This window comes from Periplaneta americana, chromosome 2 (genome assembly GCF_040183065.1).
Source record: "Periplaneta americana isolate PAMFEO1 chromosome 2, P.americana_PAMFEO1_priV1, whole genome shotgun sequence".
In the NCBI taxonomy this organism is placed as follows: domain Eukaryota; kingdom Metazoa; phylum Arthropoda; class Insecta; order Blattodea; family Blattidae; genus Periplaneta; species Periplaneta americana.
Genome location: NC_091118.1, coordinates 191,187,881 through 191,208,431, shown reverse-complemented (window position 1 = coordinate 191,208,431; position 20,551 = coordinate 191,187,881). Strand labels below are relative to the sequence as shown.

Genomic DNA, 20,551 nt, shown 5'->3' with positions numbered 1-20,551 from the left:
GCTTCAAAGGGTTAAAAGAAACAAAAACACAGTTTTATTGCACAAATTTATTGGAACCGACACAGCAATTGTTGAGCTATTTTTCAACATATTTTCCATCGGAATTGAGACATTTCTCATATAATGGGATCGACAGAGAGGTGTAGACGCAGTCAAACGCTGGTTCCGATCTGAGACGGCTGACTTCTACGACACAAAAATTGATCCCACGGTATGACAAATGTCTCAACTCCAGTGCTCCAGTGGGGGATATGTTGACAAATAACGCAATGATTGCTGTATCTGTTTCAATAAATATTTCCATGCAATTGTGCTTTTTTTTCTATAAACGTCCCGAGGAAAATCACTTTCTGGACGGCTTCGTAATTGCGATCGAGTGGTCAAAATTTGTATAAGACTTCTTTTGATATTATTAACATGGTGAAAGAAAAATATTTAACTTTTTTATCTGCTCTCATCAGAAGGTTGCTTGTTAGCTTAATTTCAAAAACAATAAATGTGTTACATGTTTCATCGATTAATTAGGATCACTTACGAAACTAATATCTCTTATTCACATTTGTATTATCTTTGTCGTGCGCGTACTTCTTACTCCACACCACGGTTCGTTCCAGGAATCTGTGGAGTAGGAAGACGAGGCAAGACTCTGCGCAAGCGGTATGTGGGAGGGCTAGGGTCAATCACTGCTCTGGGGGGAGGCATTGCTTGAAAGAAGCGAGCGGATAATTTCTATTAAACTCTGCTCTACCTTCTACCACGAACATCTTACCCCTTAGCGGACTCGAGCTGATGCTGCCCGCAATATACTCCGGCACAGATATACTCCGCCCCCATATGAGCGGAGTTACTCCACAGATTCTTGGGACAGACTATAGTTAAATTTTATTTTAACTTACATCGGATAACTTGTAGAACTGTTGGCTACTGCGTTCGACCCCCACACTGACTGCAATCCAATTTAGAGCATTTTATTATACATGCAGAACAATCCGCCATTTTTAATCCCACAGTCAAGGCTACATAACAATTTTAACATCAGATCGCGTGCAAATACAAGATTATGTTATGCATGTTTGAGGTTGGGATATAATAAGCTTTCGCTACAGTTTCCTGTGAAGTAAGCAAATACAATGGTAAAGTAAATCCATATGAAATAATTAAAGTTTGGATGAATATTAAAAATATAAAGCAAAGTAAATCCTATGTGCGTTGATTTAAGTGAAAATTAATTAATTCAGTAACTAATTCAAAAATATAAAGTAAGATAGCCCCTATGTGGATTAATGTTTCGATGAAAATTAAATTTCTTATAAAATAGGCTATTAAGTAAAGTAAAAACTATGTAAAATTAATGTTGCAATGGAAGTTAACCAATTAATTTAAAATTAGAAAGCAATTACAATTACAAAAAAATTTATCTGCACTTGGAGACTTGAACCCTTGAACTTTCGACTGAAACCGCTAGACTACAAGCGACAACAATGAATTAAACTCCCCGTATGAAGTAGTGCAGCCTGAATAAATGATTCAACGAATGCACTTAGAATCCCCTGATGATTACTGAATGCAAATATTGAAATCGCATTCACCATAAAATATGTTGAATTATATTTATATTCCAAAGGTGATTATATATTGTTGGCGTCCAACCCTAGTATTATTTTTATTTTTGAACAAAAGACACAATTTAATACGATATTAATTCTTGTATAATTTGTATTTTTGATCCAAAGACGTATTTAATATAGAAATTATTTGAGTTTCGTGTAGTGTACAGGATTAGAAATATACAATTAATTTTCATTGATCATTACACTTTTACTACGTCATACTACTTTTGACCAATTAAAACGGTACGGAAAGACGTGTTTCAACCAATCATGGCTGCTTATCCTACAATTTTATCACATCTCTAGCATTTGTTTTGATTACCTCCCTAGCATTTGTTTCTTTATTTGCCAACATTGTACTTTCAATGATTGTATCTTTTAAAATGATTCATATTTTTTTCATCATCCTTAATTAAAACCTTTCTATCATTTATCTTTTATACTATTTAGGTTATGTTATAGCTTCTGCTTTATAAAATTATGAATAATCACGTATCAGAGATTTTTTACTCATAATATAATATATTGATTGAAGTGGAATGAAACTGAAAGAACAAAGCCTTCTTGACTCGTAATCGTCCATAGAGTTCAGTGAAGATTGTATAGTTGAAACAACTGTTAACCAGAGAATAGCTAATCATAACACATTACTGTCATCTAGCGGAATATAGTACAATAATACATTTTCAAGACAGTTCAGTATTTTAGTAAGTCAATTAATATTGTATTGTGTTAGAGTACTTTATTGTCGAATAAGTGTAACAATTCAAATAACTTGGAGCAACAGTAACAAAAATGTAAATGACACTCGAGACAAAATTAAACGCAGAATAAATATAGAAAATGCCTGTTATTATTCAGTTGAGAAGCTTTTGTTATCTAGTCTGCTGTCAAAAAATCTGAAAGTTAGAATTTATAAAACAGTTATATTACCGGTTGTTCTTTATGGTTGTGAAACTTGGACTCTCACTTTGAGAGAGGAACAGAGATTAAGGGTGTCTGAAAATAAGGTTTTTAGGAAATATTTGGGGCTAAGAGGGATGAAGTTAAAGGAAAATAGAGAAAGTTACTCAACGCAGAACTACACGCATTGTATTCTTCATCTGATATAATTAGGAACATTAAATCCAGACGTTTAAGATGAGCAGGGCATGTAGCACGTATGGGCGAATCCAGAAATTCATATAGAGTGTTAGTTGAGAGACCGGAGGGAAAGAGACCTTTGGGGAGGCCGATACATAGATGGGAGGATAATATTAAAATGGATTTGAGGGAGGTGGGATATGATGATAGAGAGTGGATTAATCTTGGACAGGATAGGGACCGATGACGGGCTTATGTGCTGGTTCCTTAAAAGCCATTTGTAAGTAAGTACTTATTATGTGATATATATAACTATTAAACATTGAGAAACTTGAAACAGCTATTATTGTTAACAAGAATTGTTTGAAAAATATTTCGTTAGTCTATTCTTAAATTGGCTTGATGTCTGACAGTCCATGACATTACTCGGTAGGGAATTTCAAAGTCGAGGAACAGCCACAGTGAAAGAAGATGAATATGAGGATGTTCTGTAGGAGGGAATGGATAATATTGAGGAGTGTTGTGATGGTGTTTCTAGATTATAGTAGATGGATAAATTTTGAAAACAAGACGCAAGATAGACGGGAGTGGAGAAATGCAATATGTGAAAGAGAAGGGAAAGACAGTGGATTTTCCTATGATATTCTAAACGGAGCCAGGACAACATTTCGAGGGATGGTGTTACGTCATCAGCCCGGCGAATATTGCAGACGAAACGGACGCACATATTATGAACATGTTGCAGTCTCTGCGCAGAAATTAACGATTAGGGCAGTAAACAGAATATCACAGTAATCGAAGTGGGGCATCACGAGTGTTAGTACTAAATTCTTTTACAGGGAATAGGGTAGAAAATTCTTCATTCACCTAAACGAGTGAATTAGTGACTTTTTTTTTTTTTTTTTTTTTTTTTTTTGCAAGTTTCTGCAACTTGAATGTTCCAATATAGGGACTCCATGAATGCACTTTCACTTTTTCACCGCCAGTGAAGAAAAATCAATCGAAACTCTTTCTGAATAACCTACTGCTGCTTTCTCCGTCATTTAGAATAAATATTACCGTATTTGCTCGCGTAATTTGCGCACTTTTTAATCTATTTTGGCTGTTTGAAAAATTGGGGTGCGTAAAATATGCGAATTTTTTAAATCAGACTTCTTGATCTGGGTTTTATTCACGTATATAGTAATTAAGAATACAGTACTTTTGTCACCTAAGACTACTGGTAATCTTGAATTATAAATAATAATTAAATGATTCGAAATTTTCTCGGGCTTTCAGCCAGGTCATAAGTTGGTTAAATGATCATCATTTAACCCTGAAGATGAGGAAGATGAACATCCTCGAAACGTCGGTGGATCACCAACTTATGACCTGGCTGGAAGCCCGAGAAAATTTCGAATTATCACGTCGCCAGGAAATCTTCAGTAATAATTAAATGAGTATATGACACTCATAATGAATGCAAAGTACATAACAGAAGTAGCATTCTCAATAGGTAGTCTTTAATTGAGTACATTCTGCGAGTTTATAGGCCTATAGATGGTTGATCGATGGATTCTTCATGTTACAGTGACAACTGCACGATATCTATTAAACAGTAAAACTTGTCACAGTAATCTACAAGAACAAGCATCAGTGTTGAAGTAACGTTATTTGGGGTTTTTTGTGAAGCAGGCAGTTGAGTTGGGTACTGGTCAATGAACAATGCCGTGGAATGCAAGTATTGGCAATGGAATTTAGGGAAGGAAAATTCATACTACACTGAAAAAAAAAAATTGTACGTAAAATGTGTGCGGAAAATACACGGAGCAAAATTAAAGTTCATAACAATCCTTTAAAAATTAGAGTGCGTAAAATACGCTGTGGCGCAAAGTACGCGAGCAAATACGGTATTAAAATTTTCTTCTATTCGAATCCCTTTATGTCAGTTACATAAGAAACGCAAGGCTTGGAACACACATTCAAGTTTATTGAAAGGGAGATAAAATGTATTCTGGGGAACCTAAACCGAATCGTATCATATGAATTAGTTGCTGGATATACTCAGCAGAATACAGAAATAAAGATCATGTGTATAAATTTAACAATTCTGTAACGAAAATACAGCAATGTTAGATCAGAGTGAAATTCTTTCTGTTTTAAGTAGCCCTCTCCAGAACATTTGTAAAAATAACAGCGATCTAGATTGGAATAAGATTACGAGGGCCGAGGGCTGGAATTACTTTGACATCGGCTGAAAACCTGTACCATACATAAGCCTCCGTTACCTCTATTCTGCCTCACTAGTTTCAATCGTGCCGCCGCCAGATAGCAGTGCGGACACTCTGTGAGCTTGTGGCGCTGATAACACACGTCGCCATAACTCAGGGGGCCGTGCTCGGGGATTTCCACCAGATCCAGGGGGATTTCCGACACTCAAATCAAAAGAAGAGTAAAAGGGTAACATTCTACAAGAGGAATTCGTTAGTGCAGAATAAACAACGCACAGGATTGGAAAGCTAACCGTGTGGAAATCAATTTTGTTTTATGTCCTTTGAATGATGCATGTAAAATAATCAGTGCCGTCAAAATGACACATAATTTCTTATTGTATATATTTTACGCTTTTCGTAAGAACTTAGTTATTTGTTGTCTTACCAAAGATATTTCTGCTTGTAAACTAGTTTACGATTTCGAAGAATAATTTTGCAAATAGTAAGCAAATAATGAAGTCATTCGCACCAGAATTACGAGATTAGCTTTAATTTGCTACATTATACCGAAAAAATAATCATAAAAACTAAAATATCTTACTTTAATATTTTAAGCTAAGGGTTTAGCTATATAGAAACTATTATTTTTCACTAATTCCCATGGTATGTATTTCCGTCCATCGTAATTGCTTTTAGTGTTACTTTACCATGTACTAGAATTTCTAGTATTACACATTTATAAATGGCATCCACCTCACATTACTTATCATTTATTCAACATTATTGTGATAACAAATCTTAAAGAGAAATATTTTGTGAACTATTAGCAAATCTTGAAGAGAAATATTTTGTGAACTATTTCGCTCAGGCATCTATTTACCAGTGATGTAAAACAATATGTTTAATTCCAAACAATCAGGGCCCTCTATCACTGAAACATTAACAATGTAATTTATCGATTTTCTTTTGTCGCTAGTGATTACCAATTTTTTTCCCCTACATAAACAGTGTATAGAACCATGACTGATTGCAGGTTACGTAAAATTAATGTTTTCACAATGAGGAAAACAAGCAGTACCTACTCGACAGAGCTTCAGACCTATTGATTAGCAATATAATTAAAAATGTGAGCCCAATTATCACAAACAAAAGCGAGCAACTGTGTGAAAATAATGTTTGCAAGTTTTTAAAGAATGAGAACATTAGGGTATTACGAAATTAGTTTACAATGTTATCCAATATTAAATGAAGCAATGTTTAGGAATGCAATGACTGTATAATATTATAAACGAGTTTCATGCGCTATTTTTTAAACAGCATTATAACAGATTAATAAAAAATAAATAGGTAAATAAGATATCAAATTTCTAATCATTTTCTTTGAAATAAAAGCTTGCGATGTGCTCGTGATATCTTTGTTTGGTTTGTAGAATTTATTGGCATTGTTGCTAGGTATGAAATCAGTTTACCAGCAAATATTTTAGAATTGGTTTTAATTTCCAAAAGATCTCGTGAAATATGAAAGAAAGCGTAAGAAATTCATTAAATTGTTGGAGAGTAAGGGAACGAAAAAATGATGTCGGAAACGGTGGTTCCGGCATATCTATCGAGAGAGGTCAAATGTTTAAATTTTACGTTTAATATTAATTCAGAAGTAAGATTGACTTGTTGAATAAAGAAGTATTTGTTTTATTTTAGACATTTCTTTTTAATTAATATTCATATTATGGCCTATAATTGTTATAAATACAAACTAGTTAATACGTAATTCTTTATATAGGAACTTTTTTGCGTGCGTGCCATAAAATTTCATTATGAACAGTTTATCTCTGGTTGAGATTCTTGCTAATACATCTATTATCAGGCAGTACATCTCACTTGACAATATGTATCAGAGGAAGAACAATTTATTCTATTGTTTGTATACATCTGAAGTCTAATTAATGAACTTTGTTAGCGATGTATGCAATGGAGGGGGAAAGGAACTGGTTACCCTACTTCATTATATACTGGTTTAGTGATGCGTTATTGATGTCACTTATGAGGATCCAATCAGTTTTCGGATTGTTGATTATACATATGAACAATTTTGAGCAACAATAAAGACTATTTTATAATAATGGTATGTAAAAAGAAGTTTTATGTGATATTCAGAATGAAAACATTATTCATTCTTTGTTTTTGTCTCTCAGATATAGTTAGTTGGGGTAGTATGGCTGTGATCATATTTATGTGTTTTCACTATTTATAGAGCATGGTTATGTAGTAGTTAATATATCCACCTTGTATTCGAAAGGTCCAGAGTTCGATCCCAGAATCAGCTATCTTGACTTAGATTTTTTTGGGTTTCCCATGTCTCTCTGGGCGAATTCTAGGATAGTAAGCTCTACTAATTGCAAGGGTCACAACCCGAATCCTTCCAAATTGTATAATTTATTAATCTTCATAATGAACATAATTTCGTTTGTCCTGTCTTCAGTTTCTGCGACAGACCGGTCATCAATCTAAGAATATCGCACCTGGTTTGAGTGTGCTCCCCTCTAGCTGTAGGAAAGAGCAATAGAGGCAACTGCTGAAAAGTAGAAACGCCTAACAAGAATTTTTTTAAAGAATGTATTAGGCCATTGCAGCCAATGAAATAAAATACAGAGTGTTCGCCAGGAACAGATTTCGCTCAAGTAAATACCGTCGGTCTTTTACTGTTACATATCGAACGCGAATTCCGAGTAAATATTGTGTACATTTCCCCTATAGCATGGAAAGGCTTTGTATTTTTCGTAGGGTTTTGTAGTCCTCAAGTCTTATATCGTATTGCTGATTTTGTGGGACTGATATACACAGTGTGTTCAGAAAGTCATTGTGCACTTATTCATTCATTCACAGTGTTCTGCCCAAGAGGAGATCTTTCACTGCAAACCCACCATTCTCCAGTCTTTCCTATTTTCTGCCTTCCTCTTCGTTTTCTCATTTGATCCATATATCTTAATGTCGTCTATCATATGATATCTTCTTTTACCCCGAACTCTTCCCTTGTTCACCATTCCTTCCAGTGCATCCTTCAGTAGGCAGTTTCTTCTCAGCCAGTGACACAACCAATTCCTTTTCCTTTTCTTGATCAGTTTCAGCATCATTCTTTCTTCAGCCACTCTTTCCAACACAGCTTCATTTCTTACACTCTCTCTGTTCACTTCACACGTTCCAATCTTCCAAATTTCAAATGCTTCTATTCGCTTCTCTTTACCTCTTCGTAATGTCCATGTTTCTGCATCACACAATGACACAATTCATACAAAGCACTTCACTAGTCTCTTCCTTAGTTCTTTCTCCAGAGGTCCGTAGAAGATGCTTCTTTTTCTATTAATAGCTTCCTTTGCCATTGCTATCCTCCTTTTGACTTCCTGCCAGCAGCTCATGTTACTGCTTATGGTACACCTCAAGTATTTTCAGCTGTCCACTTGCTCTATTGCCTCATTTAGAATTCGCAAGTTTACCTTTTTTTACATTGGGGAATTTAATTGAAGTGAATTTTATTATGGCAGGCAGAGTAACTATCTCATGCCCCCATGTTACATTGCTACCTATGCACTTCATTAGAACCAGGTACCCAGCCTCGAAGCCGTTAGCCCTGTGAACTTACAGTATATTTATTTTCTCCTATTATCATATTATGGGTATATCTAAGAAGTTAGCAATTTCTTTGTGATAGTAGAAGACAAAAGAGTGGGGGAAGGGAAGTGGTCCGTGGCCCAGTTTCCTATGACCATGCTGTTCGTCTTATTTGCATTTAATCTTCATCCCATACTGCTCACAGCTGTCATCTAGTTTTTACCAATATATCTTGCATTACTATGTAGAAAAACCTTAGTTTAATTCGAACTTACAACCGAATCTACATCCGCACAAAGTGCATAGCGACTTTCCGAAGGAATTGTACAATTTTTAATGGCTGCGTCTATTTAACATAACCACTATAAAACAAAACATCTGAATGTGTGATTGAAGGATGCTACAAAAACTACAATAATTAATTAATTACGAATTGCGTAATTGTACGATTTGGTACGCTTGTGCTTGCCTCTTTCCGAGCGTATGAGAGGACAGACTGTCTCCCCCAAAGCTTCAAGTTTCCTTGATATTCGATAGTGTTGAAGAGAGATCGCCTCTGCGGTCGAGTGTCGACCCGCGGGCTGCAGGTAACAATGCGTCCCTCTCTCTATGTTCTGTTACGTCATTAATCAGGCTCCCGAGCTTCATCACCCCCTGCACTAGATCAGTGTCTGCTTCTATCCTAACAGAATGTTCCAGATCTGTGTCGTTTCCCCAATATCTTCAAAATTATAGATATCACAACTGCGCGACATAATGTAACATGTTTATAATTATTGTTAATGCTATAAATGACAATAATTCTTTTTTCGTCAGGTTTCCTCTCTCTTTAACATTTTCTTTCCGTTTCTTTTTTGTGCAAATTTCTCTTAGTTTCTTTTTGACGAAAATACATCTATGCTGAAGGCTCATACGAGAGAAAGTACAATACACGAAAATAAGTAAAATACAGCGCTGCACAAACTTCAACTGTCAATTCTCAGTAACTGATACATCCTACAGAGTGATTTATATATAAGTAACACATTTCTTTCTTTCGTTATTTCAAAAGGAATGATGCTAGCCACAATTTATTATACCTCAAATGTAGAGTATCTTTGGGAGATTACTAAACTCTATAGCAAATGTTGAAAATTCTTTATTTGTTCGGCTGGAAATTCACTTAATGACCAGTTTTTAACGTCAAATTAAGCAGGAGGTTTGATTCCCTGTCAGGAGATGCGCAGATGTTTATTCTTTATTCTTTATTGTTGGCAGCTGTTTTCGACATTTTGTTTTAGTCACTGAAAATGCAGTACACATTAAATTAAAAGCTCTACCTTGTGAAGCAATACTGGATTACGAATTCAATTACAGCTACTCAAAGGACATAACAAAGAGAATTTGGTGTTCGTAATCCCCCCAAAGAAACACAATACTGGGACTGGTAAACAAATTGGAAACAACTGGATCTCTAAAAGAGTAATCATTTTGATGACAATAAATATAGGCCTACAGAATAAAGAATAACGCGCCCTATACAGTCCCTATTTAAAATCTAGAATGTTATTATTATTATTATTATTATTATTATTATTATTATTACCACTACTACTACTACTGCTACTACTACTACTGCTACTGCTACTACTACTACTACTACTAGTACTAATATTGCCACTGCTACTACTGCTACTACTACTGCTATTACTATTTCCACTGCTACCACTACTACTACTGCTACTAATACTACTACTGCTACTGCTATTACTATTAGTACTGCTACCACTACTACTACTGCTACTACTACTACTGCTACTACTACTACTGCTACTACCATTACTACTACTGCTATTACTATTACTACTGCTACCACTACTACTACTGCTACTACTACTACTACTGCTACTGCTACTACTGCTACTACCATTACTACTACTGCTATTACTATTACTACTGCTACCACTACTACTACTGCTACTACTACTACTACCACTACTACTACTACTGCTACTACTACTACTACTACTGCTACTGCTATTACTATTACTAATGCTATCACTACTACTGCTACTACTACTACTACTACTGCTACTACCACTACTACTACTACTACTACTACTACTGCTACTACTACTACTGCTACTGCTACTGCTATTACTATTACTACTGCTACCACTACTACTGCTACTACTACTACTACTGCTACTGCTATTACTATTACTACTGCTACCACTACTACTGCTACTACTGCTACTACTACTACTACTGCTATTACTAATACTACTGCTACCACTACTACTACTATTACTATTACTACTGCTACTACTACTGCTACTACTGCTACTGCTACTGCTATTACTATTACTACTGCTACCACTACTACTACTGCTACTACTACTACTACTACTACTACTACTACTACTACTACTACTGCCAGTGGCGTATACTGGTTAAAGGGTTTGGGCTACCGCTGACCCTATTATTACACAAAGTATATCTAACAATTACTTTAATTTTAATTACTATGGTAAAACTAATAATACAAAATTATTACATTATGTTATATTATAAACTTTTTCTTTTGTAATTTCCTTGGGCTACCGCCGGTAGCCCGCAAAATACGCCCCTGACTACTGCTACTACCACTACTACTATTGCTACTGGTACTACTACTACTGCTACTGCTATTACTACTGGTACCACTACTACTACTGCTACTACCACCACTACTACTACTGCTACTACTACTACTGCTATTATTATTACTACTGCTACCACTACTACTACTGCTACTACTACTACTGCTACTACCACTACTACTACTACTGCTACCACTACTACTACTACTGCTAGTACCACTACTACTACTACTGCTACTACCACTACTACTACTGCTACTACTACTGCTACTGCTATTACTATTACTACTGCTACCACTACTACTACTGCTACTACTACTACTGCTACTACCACTGCTACTACTGCTACTACTACTGCTACTAACACAACTACTACTGCTACTACCACAACTACTACTGCTACTACTACTGCTACTACCACTACTACTACTGCTACTACTATTACTATTACTACTGCTACCACTACTGCTACTACTGCTACTACTACTACCACCACTACTATTACCATTACCATTATCATTACTATTCTATCCTTATCAGGAATTTCAAACTCTGCGCTTGGCGTGAAGGCACAAATATTTGGCAACGTGTTGGCGTCAGTAGTCGAGCGAATGTGGCGCGCTCAAGTGATCGTGTGCAGAGAGCGACGTGAGCTCTCAATTGGCTCAAATCGCGTGTCATTTGTCTGCGGTGCTTGGCGCGCGTTATGTTAGGAGGCCTTGGCTTGGGAACCCCGCCACCTGCAAGGCATGCTGGGTAATTTGCAGGCTTCAGATCAGAAGGGTGGGGGGCAGTTTTAGACCCCACCCTGGATAAATGAGCCCCAAACATGGAAACCCCACAACATTAGTTTACCGCGCCAGCTCGCAGTAATGATTCTTCTTCTTTTTTTTTGTGTGCAAGCTGAACACGCAGTTCGGATTTGCAGCTTCACTCACTGGATCACGAATCGTCTCTTTTTCTTCTGTTACATTGACCTACGAGAATATTTCACCCGGCCAGGATTGTTTTATCTTAGTCCCTTATCTTGCTGCTGTAATGGTACCTTCTCATGCTCAATAAACTCAAATATATTGAAGTATTAAGGTATATTTATTTATTAGGCTTTGCAGTTACACTTTGAACTGAAAGAAAAAAGTGATAGGGGATTCGTAGAATCCTGATGATTGCTTGAATAAGTCTTTGTTTTATTGTTTTTCCTTCCCCTGTCTTTAAGTTTTTTTCTTTCGTTTGTGATACTCATACAGATAGTGTAAGTTCGTCTTGACTGGCTTGTACCTATAAAAAGAAAAAAAAACTAATTAAATATATGTTTCACTTTACTCCCTTGCACATAAACAATAAACTCTTCCATTTTCAGTCCGCAACCCTCTATTACTGCAAATGGACTCGTCCAGTGACTTCATAATTTCTTTGACAGTATCCGGTTATTACTTACTCGACAATTCCCGTCTCTTATTCGCTTGCAAGTAGATGATGCAATACTCGACAGATGACAGCACGCGTACGCTTTGGTATGTGCACCATCTAGCAGAGATTTTTTTAACTTCGTGTTACGCTAAAAATGCTAGATTTTATCATCAATTGTACCTAGATCAAACGCGCATATAAAATACTTAATTATAATTGCACTCGTGAAGAAGAAAAATATTTTGGACATTTCATCAACAAATAATTACATCAATAATTTAAATTGTTTAAGGATCGAATAAATCCAAATCGAGCTTGAAAGCACATGATTTTGATGGTATACAAAATATTTAATATAAAGAAAACTATGCCAATATATGACGAATACAACAAGAGTTGTATGCAATTACATGCAAGGAAAGAAGATATAAGTTGAAAATGTTAGCAAAAGATAGCAACATGAATTCAAAAGTGAACAGGTCCAAAGGTGTAACGCTTGAAAATTCACGGCGAAATTGATTTGATATTGAATATGAAAAAATCCGTCCAATATATATTTTCCTCTTACAAGACATTCAAATTATAAATTGCAAACTAAAAGAAGAAATATCAGTTACAAATCTCATTAAAGAAAATTGTCAGATTCGTTTTAAGATCAGATCAGAGCCCTATTTTGTCGCTTAGTCAATACTGTCCGAAGACAGGTTTGAACATCACAAGTGATATCAACAAGGCACCACTCATGAGGCAACAAGACAGGAGATAATTGGATAGGATGACCAGTTCCTTTCCCCTTCCATTGCATATATCGCTGACTAGGTAATGTACATATTACGCTAATCTGATTTCAGATATATAAAAACAAATAAAATTGTTCTTCCTCTGACACATATCGTCAAATGAGATGTACTGCCCAGCGTATAGATAATTATACTTCGCGTCTGTACCTTTGATGTAGCAGGACTGATTTCAATGACCTTCAAACCAGTTTGAGCGTGAGATTCTGCTTTCTCCCAGGAGTTGGCACCGACATCACACCAGCTAGCAGTTGACACAGCGGAAATATAACACATACAGTAGAATTAATACATCTAGGTACATTATGTACTAAAATAAAATAAATTGGACCTATGAAATAATAAATCCGTCATTAACTGTAATGTCTAGACTCTAGATTCATTTATAATGAGAATTGAGACGTTGACCCCAACAACAATTAAAATGTGTAATGATTTGATAGCGCTGAAAATGGAAAAACAAAATTCCTATGAGAAGTAAAACCATATACCTATATTATATTGTATAAAAATATTAAACGAATATGATACATAATTTTATAGTGTATTATATTATTTTATAATATAATTTATTATATATAATATAAAACATTATTATTACAACTAGTTTGTCATTGAGAAATAAGGAAAAGCTGTTAACTTGAATTTATTTGAAGCAAAGTGTTACTGGATTATGCAATAAGGTAGGCGATGTTTGGATCCTGTGTCTCAACTCTATACTCAATTATTATCTTAGCTTAAGTTCGATTACCCTAACCTCTAGCGCTTGAAAGTGGAACTAAACGCCGGCGCACAGAGAAACAAAACACAGGAAAATTCGCTCAGTGCCCGTTCTGTATAATCCCTATTCGCTGTACTGCCTGATAATAGATGTAGGCTACGTATCAGTCAGAACCTCAATCAGAGGTAAGGCCCTATATTATTAAAGTTAAATTTTTCATATTTAATTACCTTTGTCTCAGGAAGTATTATGGATAGCTCTATGAAAATTGTACTGCTGATTCTTTATTGTCTTAAAACTACTAGGCTCTTGTTTAGAAAGTGTACTTTATGAAAATAATAAGTTACGATTTTTTGGCCACTGACTACTTATTAATAAAAATGAAATTACATTATAATTCATACACAAAGAATGTTTTATGTCCAAAAGACCTGATACTAGAGCTCAACAATCTTTGTAATACTGTAGTTAAGTTGTGAACATTGCATGCTTCTAGCTTTCTTAACTTCTGACAAAAGGTTTCATATATTGTGAATGAGAGACAAAATAAACATTACAAAAATTTAAATTTCCAAAAACTGATAACTTAACACTAAAATTGTTTTGAAACTTGACAACAAAAGTCAGCTATTATAGTCTTTAGTGATACTACCAACTTCTGAAACATTCAGCTACAAAACACGCCAAATCTCAACCTTTTATACCAATATAAAGTTTCAGAGGTATTTATATTTTTATGCAATAGTGCAGGATGAGAAAAAAGTTTTACTCATAAAACATATTACGTAGTTAAAATGACTTATAATTATTAGAATTTTGTAATAAATTATATACCATAAAAGTCGAAATTATTTGGGGTGTAAACAATTTTGAATTTTATTTATTTATGTATTTATTTATTTATGTATTTATTTATTTATGTATTTATTTATTTATTTATTTATTTATTTATGTATGTATTTATTTATTTACTTAATTAATTATTTATTTATGTATTTATTTATTTATTTATTTAATTATTTATTTATTTATTCAATTAATTATTTATTTATTTATTTATTTATTTATTTAATTATTTATTTATTTATTTATTTATTTATGTATTTATTTATTTATTTATTTAATTATTTATTTATTTACTTATTTATTTATTTATTTATTTATTTATTTATTTATGTATTTATTTATTTAATTAATTATTTATTTATTTATTTATGTATTTATTTATTTATGTATTTATTTATTTATTTATTTATTTATGTATTTATTTATTTATTTATTTATTTATTTATTTATGTATTTATTTAATTAATTATTTATTTATTTATTTATTTATTTATTTATGTATTTATTTATTTAATTATTTATTTATTTATTTATTTATTTATTTATTTATTTATTTATTTATTTATTTATTTATTTATTTATTTATTTATTTCCTTGTTTCAATACAGTATATGGCATCTCATCTCACACTAACATGTCCAAAGTCATGAAAATATGGACAGATTCATTTTAACGACTCCAAAGACTTTATTATTATTATTATTATTATTATTATTATTATTATTATTATTATTATTATTATTATTATTATTATTATTATTATTGATAATATAATACTTTATATGAACACGATACGTCCAATATATATAAAACAGACGTACGAGTAGATAACTGCAATTGCACTCCAAAATTTTAAAGATCAGTTGTAAACTGCATGCAATATAACCACACCAATACTGAATTATAATATGAAGACTGAACAGGTTCACAGATCCTTGATAATGATGATGATTATGATGACAGTAATGGTGATGATGACTATAATATGGCAGTATTTAATGCGGAAAATTGGTTCCGTACATAGATAAATATGTAATTAATAAGAAAAGAAATATTATGCCTATTTACTGTTTCATGGATACAGAAAATTTTTTACTGTTAGTTATTCCGAGAACTGTTATCGTCATTGCAGTCATATACAGCTCACAGAGAGATGTAAGTGTTCATAACCAAAGGATTTTTTTTTTCGAAAACTGTAATCCCAGAAACCTGCTTATGGAAATCTACTACGATTTTACGTTTTAATAATCCTTACTCCTGAACTACTTCTTCTGCATTTAACGCAATATGTAGACCGAATATCTCCTTTGATCGCTTCTCCCATCTCCTGCTTTTGTCATTGTTTATGATTTATGAAGCCCTATACGCAGAGTTTTGGTATACTGCGAAACTTGGACTCCTACGAAGAGAATAGAATAGAGATAGCTGTAGTTTCAAAACAAAGTACTAGGGCTGCTGGTGTGATAGCAGAATGCAGGAAACTGTGCTATACATGTTTGGGTTCCACAGTCTTGACAAACTACTACCTTCGAAAGTAGGCCTACTACAATACTAGCAGAGAGGAATAATTGTAACTCGTAAGAACGAATCCATTACTTTCCATGAATGGATTTTTATAGTGTTACTTGGCCCAGAAATGTATACATAATTCGTATTCTACATATAGCGGGAGTCACGTAAAGTTAGTTCCTAAAAAGCTAATATTGTCGTCTTTTCAATGTTGCCAACTGTTACAAGATATCACGAAAGCAGGTGAAATCACAAGCCTATGTACGGAATTAATGTAATAATAATAATAATAATAATAATAATAATAATAATAATAATTTCCAGAAAAACAGACAGGGTTTAGAATTGAATGGATTATATCAGCTGCTTGTCTATGCGGATGACGTGAATATGTTAGGAGAAAATCCACAAAATACTGTATTATGGAAAACACGCGAATTTTACTTGAAGCAAGTAAAGAGATAGGTTTGGAAGTAAATCCCGAAAGACAAAGTATATGATTATGTTTCGTGACCAGAATATTGTACGAAATGGAAATTTATCCTTTGAAGAGGTAGAAAAATTCAAATATCTTGGAACAACAGTAACAAATATAAATGACACTCGGGAGGAAATTAAACGCAGAATAAATATGGGAAGTACCTGTTATTATGCGGTTGAGAAACTTTTATCATCCAGTCTGCTATCAAAAAATCTGACAGAATTTATAAAACAATTATATTACCGGTTATTCTGTATGTTGTGAAACTTGGACTCTTACGTTGAGAGAGGAACAGAGGTTAAGGGTGTTTGAGAATAAGGCGCTTAGGAAAATATTTTGGGCTAAGAGAGATGAAGTTACAGGAGAATGGAGAAAGTTACACAACGCAGAACTGCACGCATTATATTCTTCACCTGGCATAATTAGGAACATTAAATCCAGACGTTTGAGATGGGCAGGGCATGTAGCACGTATGAGCGAATCCAGAATGCATATAGAGTGTTATTTGGAAGGCCGAAGGGAAAAAGACCTTCGGTGAGGCCGAGACGTAGATGGGAAGATAATATCAAAATGAATTTGAGGGAAGTGGGATATGATTGTAGAGACTGGATTAATTTTGTTCAGGATAGGGACTGATGGCGGGCTTGTGTGAGGGCGGCAATGAACCTCCGGGTTCCTTAAAAGCCATAAGTAAGTAATAGTACTAATAATGACGATGATAATGGTGATTATTATTATATCATTGATTAAATATTGAAGTGTTTTTTGTCTGGCAACATGAAATCCATCGGTTTGCTAAACAGTTTGTTGGACAGTTTCATCAACATCCGTTAGTCTAATGAACCGTTAAATTTATTTTAACAGAAGATTTAACAAAGATGCCGTTTCATCAATCTCTATTAACGTTAACAACTATTTCAATCTCCCGTTAATTTAAGTGTCCATTATTCATCAATCACATTTTAAGCTAATGTTTAAAATGGCGACTAGAAAACATATTTTTGAAGCACAATTTGTTATATGCTGGTTATTTAAACGGTGAAGGAGAAGAATAAATTGTGCCAAGAACAAATCATTGTTAGTTTATCTGAACAAGCTTTTGAAAAGCTATAGAATATCTACAATTGTTGCAACAAAATAAATAAATAGAAGATAGGTTAGAATACCCAACTATACTTGGGAAGGTCTATGTTGGCAGAGCTACCTGATGCCTTGGGAAGGGTCAGGGAGGGTCAGTTGAACTAATCCTGGGACACAGACACTTGTATAACAGTATTTCCTCTTTCTTTCCTCCCTCTCCCTCACCAAACCAGTCCATCTGGAGACGTTGTCAGTGGTGGATGTTATTACAACTGTGTGTTAACATTTTTCAGTGTAGTTTGAGAAGGTGCCTATAATCATTTTATAATTAAAATGTTAGAAGTATTGTGCTTTATATTAGGCCTACTTGTCCTAGTGTTTGTGATTCTTGGTGTAGGAACAAGAGGAAAGCCACTGCAGTCTGACGCCAGGGAAATAGTGTGCAATGTACATAAGTTTTTCGTAGAGGAGTACGATGCCTTGAAAGTCGGAAATCCTACAATAAGCGTAGTCGAAGTAGCAAAGCGAACTGCTGTTGCGTGTGGAGTATCTGAACGCACTGTTTACCGTATCCTAAATGAAAAGAGAGAAGCAGATGAATCAGGAAGAAGAGTTTCAACTCCGGGCAAAAAGCGGCCGCAAAGAACGCCCACGAAAACCAATATAGACTCATTCACTGCTGCCGCCATCAAGAGGCAGATTTATTCTTTGTATAAGGCTGATTTCATTCCGAGTGTGGAAGATATTCGTGATGCTCTCGATAAGTCTGGCTTATTTTCTGGCAGTAAATGGTCGGTCCGGGAATTATTAAAAAAACTTAATTTCCGTTACGCTAAGAATAACTTCGGACGGAAGCTTCTGCTAGAGAAACCCGACATAATTGCTAAGCGATTCCATTTCTTAAGGAGGATGCGCGACTTAAGAATAACAGGCCGCCCTATCGTTTACCTAGACGAAACATGGATAAACATCAATCACACGAAGAGCAAAATTTGGATTTGTGAAGATGGTGACATCCCTCTGAACGTGCCCCTAGGAAAAGGAGGACGATTTATTATTGTGCATGCTGGATCTTCTTCTGGATTTATACCAGGAGCCTATCACAGTTTTAAGTCCAAATCTACCAACGATCCTCATGAGGAAATGAACGCCGTTAATTTCAAACATTGGTTCGAAAACAAACTCCTTCCGAACATTCCACAAAACAGCATTATAGTAATGGATAACGCCTCTTACCATTCTGTACAGTTAAATAAAGCTCCCACTTCTGCATCTTCTAAATCAGACATGCAGTCTTGGTTACGTCAGAACAACATAGAGTACGACCCAAAGGCGACAAAAATCGTACTGTACGACATAATAAAATTGAAAAAGGAAAAAATGGTAAGGTACGAACTGGATACATTAGCTCAAAGTGAACCACACCGGCATACCGTAGTACGACTGCCACCATACCACTGCAATTTTAGTGTCATTGAGTTCATCTGGGCTCAAGTGAAAAATGATGTCGCTAAACACAATGTATCTTTCAAATCCAGTGAAGTTATAAAATTATTTGAAGAAGCGTTGTCCAAGGTTACGCCAGAGAATTGGAAAAATACGTGTGAACATATTAAAAAGGAAGAGGATTTTTATTGGGAAAGGGATGGAATGATTGACAAGGCGGTGGATCGTTTCGTAATAAGTTTGGACTCTGATAGTGACGACGACGACGGTGACGACAACATGGAAGTAGAAGTAGAAGAATCCGCCACTGCACATACAAACAGTTTCATGGAGGGTGTCTGTCTCTTGCCACCATCCCCCCCGCAGAGTTCCGGTCAGCCACTGAGTGAGTGAGAGGTAAGAAATATATCTTTCTCTGTCTAAATTTCTCTGCCAACTAAAGAATTCTATACTATAGTAGAAAGCTACGACTGACTCCAATGCAGCAATTACTCATTGGTTTAAGATTTTATGTCCCAAGCTCATTTTAGCTGAATGCTGGGAAAGTAATCAAAGTATGTAATGTAGGTGACATATTTTGCAGTCGAATAGGATATTTTTCAATAAATGTGCAAACTATATATGATGCCAATCTGTTAATAATTCTGAAGCTAGCAAATAACAACGTAGGCTACAGAATATTAACAATCCAAATTCGCGCCAAATAAAACAAAACGCTGACGAGAAGCGTGACCTTGGCTGCATTCATAACGGTACGATATTGTCACGGCCTATTAAATACTACGCTCCTACATGAAAAATCTGATTTAACAAGTGTTTTGTTAGCAAAATCATAACGGCGGTTGATGAAACGCGTAATATTTCAACAACTATTAAAAAATTAAATACTTGTTAGTAAAACACTTGTTGTAGCACATTTAAGGGGGCTGACAAAATCGGTCATATTATTCATGAGACCTAACCTAAAAATTTATTTTGTTTCACCACATGAAATGATTAGTACGAACTCCAAAAACCGAATACCACTTTAAAATGTGTAGTCTACTATTTATTTTATTCTTACTGTATTATTTATTAATATTGTTAATGGATTATTAATTACGTTCAAATTTCAAGTAACACTCGCTTATGACTTCCGTTTCATCAACG

The 20,551-nt window shown here is 34.5% G+C and overlaps 1 protein-coding gene across 2 annotated transcripts in view; it reads left to right on the top strand.

Moving 5' to 3' along the window:
- Positions 1-20,551, top strand: part of LOC138694978 (LIM domain only protein 3-like) — a 913,591-nt gene that overhangs the window by 875,579 nt on the left and 17,461 nt on the right. The gene's annotated exons all lie outside the window — the stretch shown is intronic.